The sequence below is a fragment of the Monodon monoceros genome, unplaced genomic scaffold (genome assembly GCF_005190385.1).
Source record: "Monodon monoceros isolate NGI ecotype Baffin Bay Population unplaced genomic scaffold, NGI_Narwhal_1 Super_Scaffold_12, whole genome shotgun sequence".
In the NCBI taxonomy this organism is placed as follows: domain Eukaryota; kingdom Metazoa; phylum Chordata; class Mammalia; order Artiodactyla; family Monodontidae; genus Monodon; species Monodon monoceros.
This window is the reverse complement of record NW_021703768.1, coordinates 48,933,726-48,946,795: the sequence shown is the minus strand read 5'-3', so window position 1 is coordinate 48,946,795 and position 13,070 is coordinate 48,933,726. Positions and strand designations below refer to the sequence as shown.

Below are 13,070 nucleotides of genomic sequence, written 5' to 3'. Positions count from 1 at the left end.
GCACCCAGCAGTGCCAAGCGTGGTACCAGCTGTGTGTGTTTGGCAGTCCTCGCCTCCACTGCTGTCCACAGGCTACAATTTGGATTTAACCATGGTCATCATTCACACCCTCGTGGCTGCAGCATCTTGGGGTACCACCAGCCAGACGACAAGCAGCAAGAATGAGGACCAGGGCAGCATGTTGCTATGGGGCAATGTCAGGTGACTGCACCCGGCTAACGTTGCCTTTCTGCTCCAGCCACTTCTCTCCACCCACCTCTCTCATTTGGAAGGCATGTGTGTCTCATTCATGCCATGAGACAAGTGCCAGAATGATACAATCTTAGGGGAAGGGATCTCGAAAACATCGAGTTCGACCTGCTCATTTTAAAGATAAGGAAATGGAAGCCCTGAGGCGTTAAGTTCCTTGGCCAAGCTCACGCAGGTGGTTATCGGCACAGTGACGGCTGGCATCAAGCAACTGAACCCCCTTTTCTCATGGTCTTTCCACCATACCCATGGCTTTTCAACATTTGTTAGCACAATCCACCGTATGGAGTAAATTTTATATCACGACCCACAATATCTACACGTATATACAACTAACACAAAAGTCTCACAAAACAATACCTATCTTTACTATATGAGATATACTTTGGTATTTTCTATTATATATTCATTTTAAAAGAGTCTGGAGATTGCTTGGCAGCATGTATACTAAAATTGGAACAATACAGGGAAGATTAACATGGCCCCTACACAAGGGTAACATGCAAATTTTCCCCATATTTTTTTCACATTTACCAAATGTTCCTTTTCTTTCCAGGGATAACATTTATAGGTACACAGTCAAAATAATTTGCATTTTTTCCTAATTAGATACATCTACTGAATGTCTAGGAAGGTGGGGTTGAATTAGATACAGAGAGGGGTCCCTTCCAGCTTGAACCTGTCACATGCCTGATCAGGAGCAAGCTTATTGCCTGATCTGTCCTTAATTCTGAAAGGTAGAATGATCTAGCAGAGAGAACACTGGGTCTAGTCCTGGCTCCATTATCTTCCAAGTGTGTGACTTGGGGTGAATTTTCTCTGGGTTCTGCTATCTCAACTGCAAGATCAAGCTGTTGTTAATTGACAGAGTTCTGAGAAGTGAACAAAATAATGCAAATGAATGCAATAAAAGCTCTATTCACAAGACTTGTCCTGGAACAACAATGCTCTTAAATTCTTACATTTCAGAGAAATATGGTGTCTCAAAATATTTCTGGATTCTCATCAAAACACCTGCATAATGTATTATGAATAAATTTGGTGTAATAAAGACAAACTAAACCCTGGAACTGACTCACTTTCAAATGCCTTTGCAGGTGTTAGAGAGGAGGGGTTGACCCTAAATCTTGAAGATGTTCAGCCTCAGAAAAGCAGAAGTCATTGAGGTCAAAGATGACCCTATGCTCTTGAAAGGAAAAGGTGATGAGTCGCAAATTGAAAAACACAATCAAGAAAGGTTACTATTAATGAGTATGAAGAGGAAGAATTGAATGACGTGTTGTAAAATGTTCAGATGCAATAGCCAAGCTGAAGGCTGGTGGGACAAGTGAAAAGAAAGAGCTCTAGGTGTACTCAGTGCTGCCTCAATTGCTTTTGAAGAAGGCATCTTTCTAGGAGGCGGTTAGGCTTGGGCTCAGTGTACTCCAGCTTTGGACTCACCAAGTCCAATAAAAATTTTAAAAACCGATATACAAATTATTTTTGAAAATATTCAAAATGCCTGCAATGACCTTGCCAAGCGTGACAGTTAGAAGGATCCTTGACAGCTGAGAACATCAGACAAAGCCGTTCAGAAGCTGGCTGTGATGCTCTGCTTGGAGATACGGCTAGGGTAGAAAAAAGCATCACCGGCACTACTAGGGTACTGAGGGCTGCTTCCTGGCTGCTACTGCTGTGTGAAACAGAGCAGAAGCTGTAACAGAGATCCTGAAGAGGAGGAGGACCTTGGCGTGGGCAGAGTGGGTGGAGGTGATGTGGAGGCGGCATGTTCTCATTCCTGAAATAGTGCATTATCACTCTTAGTGAACTGTGACAGGAAGCTCAGAGCGGTGCTTCTCACCAATAACCTCAGAGAAATCACTTGAAAAAAAAAGACCAAAGAAAAGGTTATGGGTTTCAGTTAGGGGTTTCAGTTGACGAAGTGCATGATGGTTTACGGCTGTCACTGTGCACGCCCACAGATAACACGTTTTGTGTTTTTGAATAAAAAGACATTTGTATGTTCTTTAAAAGAAAAAAAAAAGCCAGCTATGCTCACAAAATTTATTCCACAACCCACCAAATAGAGCATTTGAAATCAGCACTCCCGCGATGGGGAAGGGTGAGCCTTGAGCGTGGGTGATGCTCCCTCTCTCCCCACAGGCTCACCTCCAGCCTTGTCTCACCTTCTCCTCCAACGCCTACTCCTATTGCACCCCTCATTCCAGAGTGTTTCCAGTGCCCTCTGGAACCCCCGCTCCTCGGTGAGAAACTCCCCCTTGACTTTAGCCTGGGGGTGAGGAACATTCCTTTCTCTTCCTGTTTCCTTTGGAGCCTGGCTCTCTCACCCATGTACTGCCCATCCCACTCCACTCCTCCCAGACTCCCAGGGACTGGAGACGGAGGATCTGTGTCCTCCTTACCCCTCAGAGACACCATCAGTCTTCTGTCTTCACGTAAACCCCTCCTTCTCTCCTCATGTCACCTGTTTACCCACTACTATCCCCAAACCTCCCACTGGCATCTTGGTGGCTCACCACCTTCTTTTCTGTCCTACAGCTTACCATCAACTCGGGCACTTTAAAATCCATGTGGACAACACAACCAGTGTGCTGCCCCCTTTCATTCCCTCCCTCCCCTGGTTACAAATTTGACTTTGGAATCACCTAGCATTGCCCCACCTAAAGTATCCTCCATCTTCCATCCCCCATTCTGTCCATTTTTCCCCATTCTCTCAGCTCCCTTGTGGTTTGGCTTCCTTCCCCTTCCAGCCTAGACTCTAGGGTCCAGTGCTTCAACCACTCTTTTGACAATACTCTAAACCAGTGGTCACAAATTTATTTCATAATGCACAACCAACAGTGAAACAAGGAAAATAACCAGGCACATATCTCTGACATTCACTCATTCATTCATTGATAAATTACATACATTTTACTATTAAATCAACATTTTCTCCCATTTTAAAACATACCACAAACATATAAGGGCATAAACAGCCAGTATAGTAAAAGCTTCAGTATTCTCTGCCCATTCCTAGTGGATCATCTCACACAACCCCTGGAGGAAAGCACACCCCAGTCTGAGAACCACAGCCCTAATCCCCATGCCCTCCACTCTCTCTTCCCTCTGTCGCAGCCACCCTGAGAAACCAGCCCGGAACCCATCTAGCCACGGGCGTCCCGTTCTCTGCCAGGTGGCTGCATGACGCTGGGGCACCGGCTGGGTCCCAGGGAGCCTCTGTGGACTTACCCTTCTGCTCAAGGCAATGTCACTGAAAGCCTCAAGAGGTAAAGTCAAGCGTATTGGCAAGAAAACTTCCTTTCCCTCGGTACCACCAGCACCGAGGACAGTGCCTGGCACCCGCCCGCGATGCCCAGTGTTTGCCGCAGTGCACTGTGCACACAGGTGGCATTTCCATCACTCTGGCAACGTGGTTGTAAAGGCATGAAGAGCACACAGAGAAAAGCCCAACAGGTCATGGGTTCCAGCTGGGCACAGGCTTGGTTCTGAAGCTGTATGAGGGTCACTTGCCCCCCAAAGCACCGGTCTGCCCACCATGACCCAACAATAGCCCAGGCCTTCAGAAGCCAGACACACCACAGCTGAGCGCGCTCTAATTAGGCCACGTGTGACTGAAGCAGTTTGACTAAAGCCTATCTCACACCTTGACTGTTCCAGGGGGTTGCTATGGAGGCAGGAAACAGGGCCCCTCCAGACAATCTCTTTACCCACAGGCTTGGAGCAGCCTGGGCTCAGGGCACCTCCATTTCCTTCAGAGGACCCCTCACAGAAGGATTCCTAGGCTATCACACGGAAGATGTGGGCAAGAAAGGGACAAATCTTAAAGGAGCAATACCAATGGGGACTGAAGCACTGCTGTCAGAAGAAGCACTTAGGAGAGGTGATGTTGAGAGCCAAGGAGATGTGCTGGTGGGCAAACTTTCCTCTTTGGCCAGGAAGGAATCTTTTGCACTCTCTTCCCCTCCCCCACCCCCTTCTCACCACCTGGAGATGCATCCCCAGGTAAGCAGTGTCTGTAGAAGGACACATGACAGCTACAGCACTTTCTCAGGAAGGTGAAGATGACTCAGAAAAAATACCCTCACCTCCTGTCAGTTCTTTGATCTTCTCTTTCTCCCCTTCCCAGTCCAGCGTTTCATAACCAGTGGTCCATGGACATGACCCCTGCATCAGAGTCATTACAGGCCTATTTAAAATGCAGATTCCTGGGCCTCGGACAGATTTAATCAGAAACTTTGAAACTGGAGTCAGGAAATCTGCATTTAAACATTGTTTTGCCTGTTAAAGTTCGGGAACTGCTGAAAAACAGTTACTTCTCCTCTGTTCTTCCCAGCTACACCTTGTTAATCCACAGCCACTCTCCACCTCACCACCATTCCCTTCTGCCCCTCCACTCCTCAGGCGTTCACAGTGGAGCCAGATGGAAGGACCTGGGCAGGAATGAGACCTCCTGTGCTCTCACCTTCCTGTGCTGACCATGAGCGCCTCCCTTACTGTGCTTTATTTTCATCTACGACATCTCCTCACATGGTTCCTAGAGGCCCCACTTAAATTAACCTGGCCTACTTGTCCCAAATGAATACTGGGCAAGCTGGGGACTTAATAAACTGAACTAAAATAAAGTCACCAGGAGGAAACCAAGTAGATCAGGGAGCTGAAATTTGGCCTAATGTTGATCAATTTTTGGCCCAAACCACCATCTACTAATACTAATAGGTCTCTGGTAATAGGCTTGCAAAGATGGAAATGTTAATCAATGCTAAACAAGAGTTACAAATAATAAAGACATGTGCCATCTACTCACCTCCAGGGGATGGGGTGTGAACTTGAGATGACTATGACCATGAAGCGCTTGAAACCCAGAGAAAATTCTCTGAACCATTCTTTCGCTCACAGAATTTCCGTGGCACCGGTCCCCATGCAGCTCTGACAAGTGAGCTATTTTCGTATGTGAACAAGTAGAGTTATTGTTATCTGTGCTCTGAATCAAGGATAAAAAGGTAAGGTGAGAGGGAGAGAGAGGGTGTGAGAGAGAAGACATGGAGGTGAGACGCAGAAATACAGAAACGCAGGAAGGATGTCAGAAACCCAAAGAAAAGGAGCCAGGTGTTCCTCGCAGAGAGGAAGGAGCCAACTAGGCAGTTTGAGACTGCAAAGCACCAGGTGACTCCTCAGCAACCACAGGAGGAACAGTCTCTCCTTCTGGGCTCACGGGATTCTGGAGCAGCTGAGGGTGATATATGCAAAGGGCTTTGCAAACGGCGAAGTGCTACCGATTCAGGGTGCCAGCCCCCTTTGTGTGACCAAGGGGCTACTGCCCCTTTCCAACAGCCCTGCGCAAAGACTTGGGACACCACAGACCAAAAGGAAGCTTAACCAGCTAACATTTTTCCATCAGGAGATGCTGGTCTTACTATCCTGGCACCAGATTACCTAGGGATGGTAATGAGGGTGCTATTTTAGCAAGAAACTGAAAACTGAGAAGACAATATGCCCTCAGAACATGCTGAATACCTATTGTAACACGCCACCCCACCAAGAGCCCATGTTCTACCTATGTTTTAATGTATTTATTTCTTTTGAGACCAGCAGGGCTTGAGCCACAGCTTCCTGCATTCTGCCTCGTCAGCATGAAAAGATTGGCTGCCGTAGGCCCCTTCAGCTCCCTCTGGGGCTCTCCTTCTCCTCGGAGGCTGACTAAGATGAGAAGCTTACCCCACGAGGTAATGAAGAGACAGTTTTCAGTTCTGACTCACCCCTTGGGCTTCCTGAGTCAGCTAATGAGGCAGCTTTGCCGGGTGGTGTGCTTGCCACCAAGACCTGACCACTAGAGGGAGCCAGAGAGCAACAAGGGCCCAACACTTCCCCGGAAAGAGCCAAATCCCCGGCCCACCTACTCCCTCCTCCAGCCCAGAAACAGCGAGGCTTCATAGCATTTGTGGATCCACTAAAACAAACATGTCACCTTTATTGTACAGTTCCTTGGTAAACTCTTATTTTCCTCTTTCTCAAGTTTGGGTGGAAAACAAAACAATTCATTTAAAAAGCAGCACATGAGAACCTAAACATTATTTATGTCTCTAATTATCTCATTCTAGTGGGTATTTCAGTCCCTGTCTGGTCAGGACATTAATTATCTTCATAACTACAGCAAAAGTTAAATAACAAGCACCCACGGCTACGGCACTACTGTAATGTGCAAGCTTAAATGAACTTATAAATTTTATTAATGGATGCTTTATACAACTCCATACATTATAAATCAAACAAGAAACCTATTTCTATCTTTTAAGGGTACGGTGAAAAAGCTTTAACATTATTGAAGGTAATTTTTATTAAGTTTAAAACTCCCTTTTTTTTTTTTTTTTCAGTAATGAGACTGTTATGAGGATAATTTAATCTAGTTTGTCATGAGGCACCCCAGCTTGTTAAATAAGTTAATAAATGACTGTGCATTAATCAAAGTGACAAAGCTATGAGGAGCTGGGGATGGGAGACAATTCTGGTGATAGTATTAATTAGTATTTAATTAGAAACTTAGGGCCCATAAATTTAAAAAAAAATCATGGTAGAGACATTTATGCAAATTGCTTGGAGCCTGCAGTGGAGTTAGCTTTGCTTTAAAGAAACATGATTTTTTTTCCTAGCACGCTGTACACAGGAGCACTGTGGCCACATCACATGGCTTCAACGAGCTCTTCTTTTGTTTCCAATTTGTTCCAATTACAGGCCTGTAAATTCAAATCATTCTTTTGACTGTGTTGATTGAAATGTAGAGTTTCCACAATTTCTACTGGGAGTTCTTTTTTTTTTTAATAAAAAGAGAGAAATGTTTTAGAGAAATAAGGAGTTTCAGATTTTTTTTCCTGCTGTTTTAATTAAGATGTGTGTCACTATTTTCTAAGAACAATTGTGGATTCCATTTGATACACAAACAATGCCTCCTTTGTAATCCTGGTGAGCTGTAACTGGGTTTTGTTATGTGATATTATATCGGAGACTGCATGGACTCAACTGCCATCATTTTTATTATAATCATGGCACTTCTCCCTTTTCTCTCAATCACATGCTTTGACAGTGGGCAATTTCTGATGGTCCCAAAAAGATAATAACCATTTGGTTCTGAACGTCACTGCTTTCCTAAGGTACACATCCTCTTTTTCAGACTTTATTATTTGTTGCGTTTATTCAACAAAGGTTATCCACAGTAAAAATGCTTTTTCTATTCAACAGTCTATTTCTGTCATGGTTCATTTATGTGTGAGCATGACAGACTGAAACCCGTATTATCCACAGCTGACAAGTGTCAGGCCGACAGTTCAATCAGCCCTTCCTTAAGATGATGCCCAGGGCCCTGTGTTTGAAGTAGGACAATAAAGCAGGCAACACAATCAGGGTCAAACTGATCCAATCCCTGTATATAAAGGGGATTCTGCCTAATAACACAGTGCGATTTTTTTCCCCTCTCCAAACACATTAGTCCTTAAACAGTGACTTGGCCCTTAAGAAAATCTGTGACTGACATGAAAATGCTGAAGTTTTAACATGGTTGGTTTATCCATAACCTCATGGGGCTGCTGCTTTGTGCAGACTGGTTTTGTCAAAGTCAGAAAAATAATGTATTCAGTGTCTGATCATTTTTAGGGAGTTATTTGAATGGGATTTTAAGTCAGACATCCTGATGTTGACAAAGGGATCATTTTCTTGTCCTTTTGTTTTACATTTGCATCGGCTGATAAAATTAAATCTCTGAAATGCATACAAAAGTGAGCTCCCTTCAGCAACACTCCACCAGAGTTTCTTGGAAGGAAGCAGGGTTTCTTGGCGTTTCTTGATATTAGGTCTCTCTAGAGTACAGACTAGAATGCAAACATATCTTCAAAATTAGTGCTCCCTCAGCTTGGGCAACACTTCAACTCAAACATGTATGAAAGCATTTCACTGCAAATCCTACCAACCAACAGCAGAACCAAAGTTGATCAAATGCTAATCGTCTACAGTGGGCTCCTTGGAGGGACCAGGAGACTGTTAACTTTGCTCTTCTTCAGACTTCAAACCACCGCCGATGACGGCAGGCATGGAAGTCCTGCTCACCTATTTGACAGGTGCCTTTCATAAGGAGGAAGCTAAAGACCCTCTGAAAGCTTCATGAAACTCTCGTCCCAGAAGGTACCACAGAGAACATCAAATGCAACCTCCAGGCTTTATGGATGAGGGAGGCTCAGAGACATTTGTGACTGCCAGTGTCAAGGAGCTTGCAAACGGCAACGGAAGGGCAAAATTAACAACAGTAACAATCCTCTGCACTTTGCTTCTCTTTATCTGTCATTACTGGGCAGACCCAAGTTAGTGCAGGAGGGTCTGCCGAAGAGCAGAATTCCAAAATCAGACAGTGAGTAACGGTGCCTGGGGCTACCAAACAAGACCTCATATCGATTCCCTTCTTGGACAGTTCTGGAAGTTCTAAGTAATATATTCTTTGTGTGCTTGTTATTCTCCATTTACACTGTCCTGTCCCAGCCCATCCATGTAGCCACATTTGCTGCCCCGCTCTGGCCCTGCAGACCACATCACCTAGGCTCTCTTGGTGGCTAGAGACCAGGGGGAGGCGCTGACAACAATCAATCAAAGGGTGGGAGGAGAGAGGCCAGAGTGTGCCTTCCTTCCTCACTCCCTGCTTGATTCCCCATCTCTGAAGAAACTGACCCCTCCAGCACCCCTGCTTCCACCAAGCCCCTCCTCCAGGGCTCCAGCTGTCAAGGGTCCAGACCTGTTGGTTTTCTTCTCTTTGCCCTTTAGTCCTAGGGGCTAAGAGTTTGCCACTGTGGCTAATCTCTTGGTATCTCCACGTCTCCTGTTTGTTCACCTAATGCTGCCCATACTTCTGAACACAGCCTTTTAAAAAGTCACCATTGGAACCATCTCAGGCGAATTCTGTTTTCTCCTGGGACCCTGACTGATAGGTTGAATTCCTTAGCTTCCACCTGGTCTTCCTACTTCTAGTCCAGTAGTTCTTAACATATTTTGTAATCTCAGAGAGAATCTAATGAAAGATAAGAGCGCTCTCCCCAGAAAAAATTCACTTACACACATATGCTCAAAATTTTGTGTGCAGTTGTAAAGTATTCCCAGACTCCTTGAAGGCTATCTACAAATCTTCTAGGCAGTCCATAGAAACTCCAATCCATTCTCTCCACCTCTGGTAAGTGAATCTTCCTAAAATACCCATTTCTTCCATTTGATCATACTCATGTTCTCCTCAAAAACCTCTAGTGGTCTCCTACTAACCACCATAAAGCATGAAGCCCAGAATCCTCAGCAAAGCATTCCAGGCTCAAGCCGACAAGCTAGTAGTGTGCTTGAGCCATTTCTTACCAGCTCACAAGAGACAGAGACGGTTGTATTTTCAAAGCCAGTTGTTAAACACAGCATTATTCAAAATTAGATTACATAAGCTTACAATTAAATGTCTTTATTAAAAGCAAAGGTAATAAAAATAAATACTCAAAATGTGTTGCCTTCTAATTATCTTACTACTATCTATGCTCTTGAAGTTGTCTATCGCATCTGAATGGTGGAAACACTACATAATGATGTACCATTTTGCAACTCTTCCCAACTCCGTGATGGCTTATGGAATATTTACACCACAGAAATTAGCAAACACTTCACATCAGGGCTTGATTTACTATGTTGATTGTCTAGATCAGGGGTTGGCAAACTGTAACACACAGGCCAAATCTGGCCTACAGTCTGTTTTTGTATGATCCACGTGTTTTTACATTTTTAAAGGATTGTTTTTGTTACAATCTTTAATGAAATAATTTATTTGGGCAATGGTAGTTAAAACATTTAGATGAGAAGCTGATAGGGAATTTTACAACTAATGGATCAGACTTCTAATACCTAAACTCACCTGTCAATTTCAACATCACTAGAAGTGGAAAAACCAGATGTTAGTGTCAGCTGATGTGACACAATTTGGAAGTACACAACACCATCTATGACATTCTTGTCCCCAAATAAACCTGCATCGAATAGAACCTCTAGATACATCTGCCAATTTACAGGAAATACATGGAATAAAGAAATATGTTAAACAACACCTCAAGAGTGCAATTGGCTGGGTCCATAATATAAAACATTTTATAGAAACATTACTTTATTTCTTTAGCCCATAAATAGCAGGTAAAAAATAAGATGGATAACTGTTAAATGTTTGAAGAAAATTTTACAAGACATAGTCCACCAAATGAAATAGAGGTTCCTTATTTTGATTCTAATTTGGAAAAGAAAACAACTGTTAAAAGTAACCTTTTCACAGCAGAAACACAACACTGTAAATCAGCTACACTTCAACAAAAAAATAAAATTTCTTAAAAATAACTTTTTTAAGAAAATTGAGAAAAATTCAATATAGAAATAGTATTGGGTAACTAATAAATAATTATTAATTTTATTAAGCATGATAATGGTATTTCATAACCATTAGAAATACATACAGGAGTATTTGCAGAAGAAATGATAGCCTTTTTTTATAGATTTTTACTGGAGTATAATTGCTTCACAATACTGTGTTAGTTTCTGTTGTACAACAAAGTAAATCAGCCATATGCATACATACATCCCCATATCCCCTCCCTCTTGAGCCTCCCTTCCAGTCTCCCTATCCAACCCCTCTAGGTCGTCGCAAAGCACCAAGCTGATCTCCCTGTGCTACGCGGCCGCTTCCCACTAGCTATCTGTTTTACGTTTGGTAGTGTATATATGTCCATGCCACTCTCTCACTTCGTCCCAGCTTACCCTTCCCCGTCCCCGTGTCCTCAAGTCCATTCTCTACGTCTGCGTCTTTTTTCCTGTCCTGCCCCTAGGTTCTTCAGAACCTTTATTTTTTTTTTAGATTCCATATATATGTGTTAGCATATGGTATTTGTTTTTCTCTTTCTGACTTACTTCACTCTGTATGACAGACTCTAGGTCCATCCACCTCACTACAGATAACTCCATTTCATTTCTTTTCATGGCTGAGTAATATTCCATTGTATATATGTGCCACATCTTATTTACCCATTCATCTGTTGATGGACACTTAGGTTGCTTCCATGTCCTGGCTATTGTAAACAGAGCAGCAATGAACATTGTGGTACATGACTCCTTTTGAATTATGGTTTGCTCAGGGTATATGCCCAGTAGTGGGATTGCTGGGTCATATGGTAGTTCTATTTTTCAGTTTTTTAAGGAAGCTCCATACTGTTTTCCATAGTGGTTGTATCAACTTACATTCCCACCAATAGTGCGTGAGGGTCCCTAAAGGATTGCTTGTTAAAAACTAATTAATTCGGGCTTCCCTGGTGGCGCAGTGGTTGGGAGTCCGCCTGCCAATGCAGGCGACACGGCTTCGTGCCCCGGTCCGGGAAGATCCCACATGCCACGGAGCGGCCATGGCCGCCGAGCCTGCGCGTCCGGAGCCTGTGCTCCGCAACGGGCGAGGCCACAACAGTGAGAGGCCCGTGTACCGCAAAAAAATAAAAAATAAAAAAAGTGACAGTCCTTAAAAGAGAAAAAAAAAAAAAAGAAAGAAAAAACACCTAATTAATTCATTTAAAAAAGCAGAGGAGAAGGAAGAGACTGTTTGTGGTCTGCAAAGTGTAAAATATTTACTATCTGGCTCTTGCCTGGAAACCTGTGCCAACCCCTGGTCTGGACCTAAGAAAGTGATGGATAAGATGTTAATAATGCAAATTAAACTTAAAAGTGTATCCTGCCTATAATCATTACACTGTGAATGGCACAGAAAATTGAGGAAATATTCTTCCAGGATTTGAAAGCTACGACCCATCAGCCAAGAAGTCTTTCACATCACACAAGTGAAGTTCCAACATACAGCTTCATTGTTTCATGTTCATCTTATTTGTTAATGTAAACGAAATATCAACATACATTCATGTTGGAACTATACTCGTGAGCCAGTGGCTGAATTTGGATGGTAACCAAGCATTCATTTGCAGTCTGATTTTTTAACATCACAATTGAATCAAAGCCATAGGTTAACTACAGACACAAGAGTTCAGAAAAACAAAAAGAAAAAACAAGAAAAAGAAACAACGAGAACAAAAGCCAGGAAAGCATTATCTGAGAATCAAGGGACTGAAGATCATTCTGTAATAAAGAGGATTGTATGTTTTAGTATCATTTCTAAGTTGTAGGCTATACGTCGTTTACATCAGTAAAATTTATAATAAATGTCTGTACATATATATACATGAGTATTTTCTTCTAGAAAGCCAGTTATTAAACTTTTACCAGCACACCCCTGACCCCACCCCCCAGAGTCTGACTTATCTGGTCTGGACAATGGCCTTGGCACTGGGATTTTTAAAACTACCCCTAAGTTATTCCGATGCATAGCCAATATTGAGAATAACTGGCTTAGGGGAACTGGCAGGATCCCCTTAAGATTTTGTTCTCTTTGGTCAGAAAGTCCACTTGAATCTGACCAAGGAGGCACTGGGAGTGAGCGTGAGGGGGATGTTCTGGGGTGAGGAGGGTGGGAGGTTCCTCCAGGAACTGGACACACATCACTGGGCTGACTTGTTTTCCAATTTCTCAGAACAAAATTGTCCTGGAGCAGCATACTCACAGTCTCCTAGACATGCCACTATTACTTCCTCTCCCGAAGTTATTCTCACTATAATTCTACCAAAGGTCCCCTTTCCTCTCCTGTCTCCACCTTAATCTTACCATCCCGCACATGCCAGCTTAGATATCCTCTCTCCTCTCAGACCTTCCCCAGGTGTGACAGACTTGTTCGTTTCCCA

At 43.4% G+C, this 13,070-nt stretch overlaps 1 pseudogene; it reads left to right on the top strand.

Moving 5' to 3' along the window:
* The first annotated feature begins 677 nt into the window (after nucleotides 1–677).
* Nucleotides 678–772, top strand: LOC114893481 (annotated as a pseudogene).
* The last annotated feature ends 12,298 nt before the right edge of the window (nucleotides 773–13,070 follow it).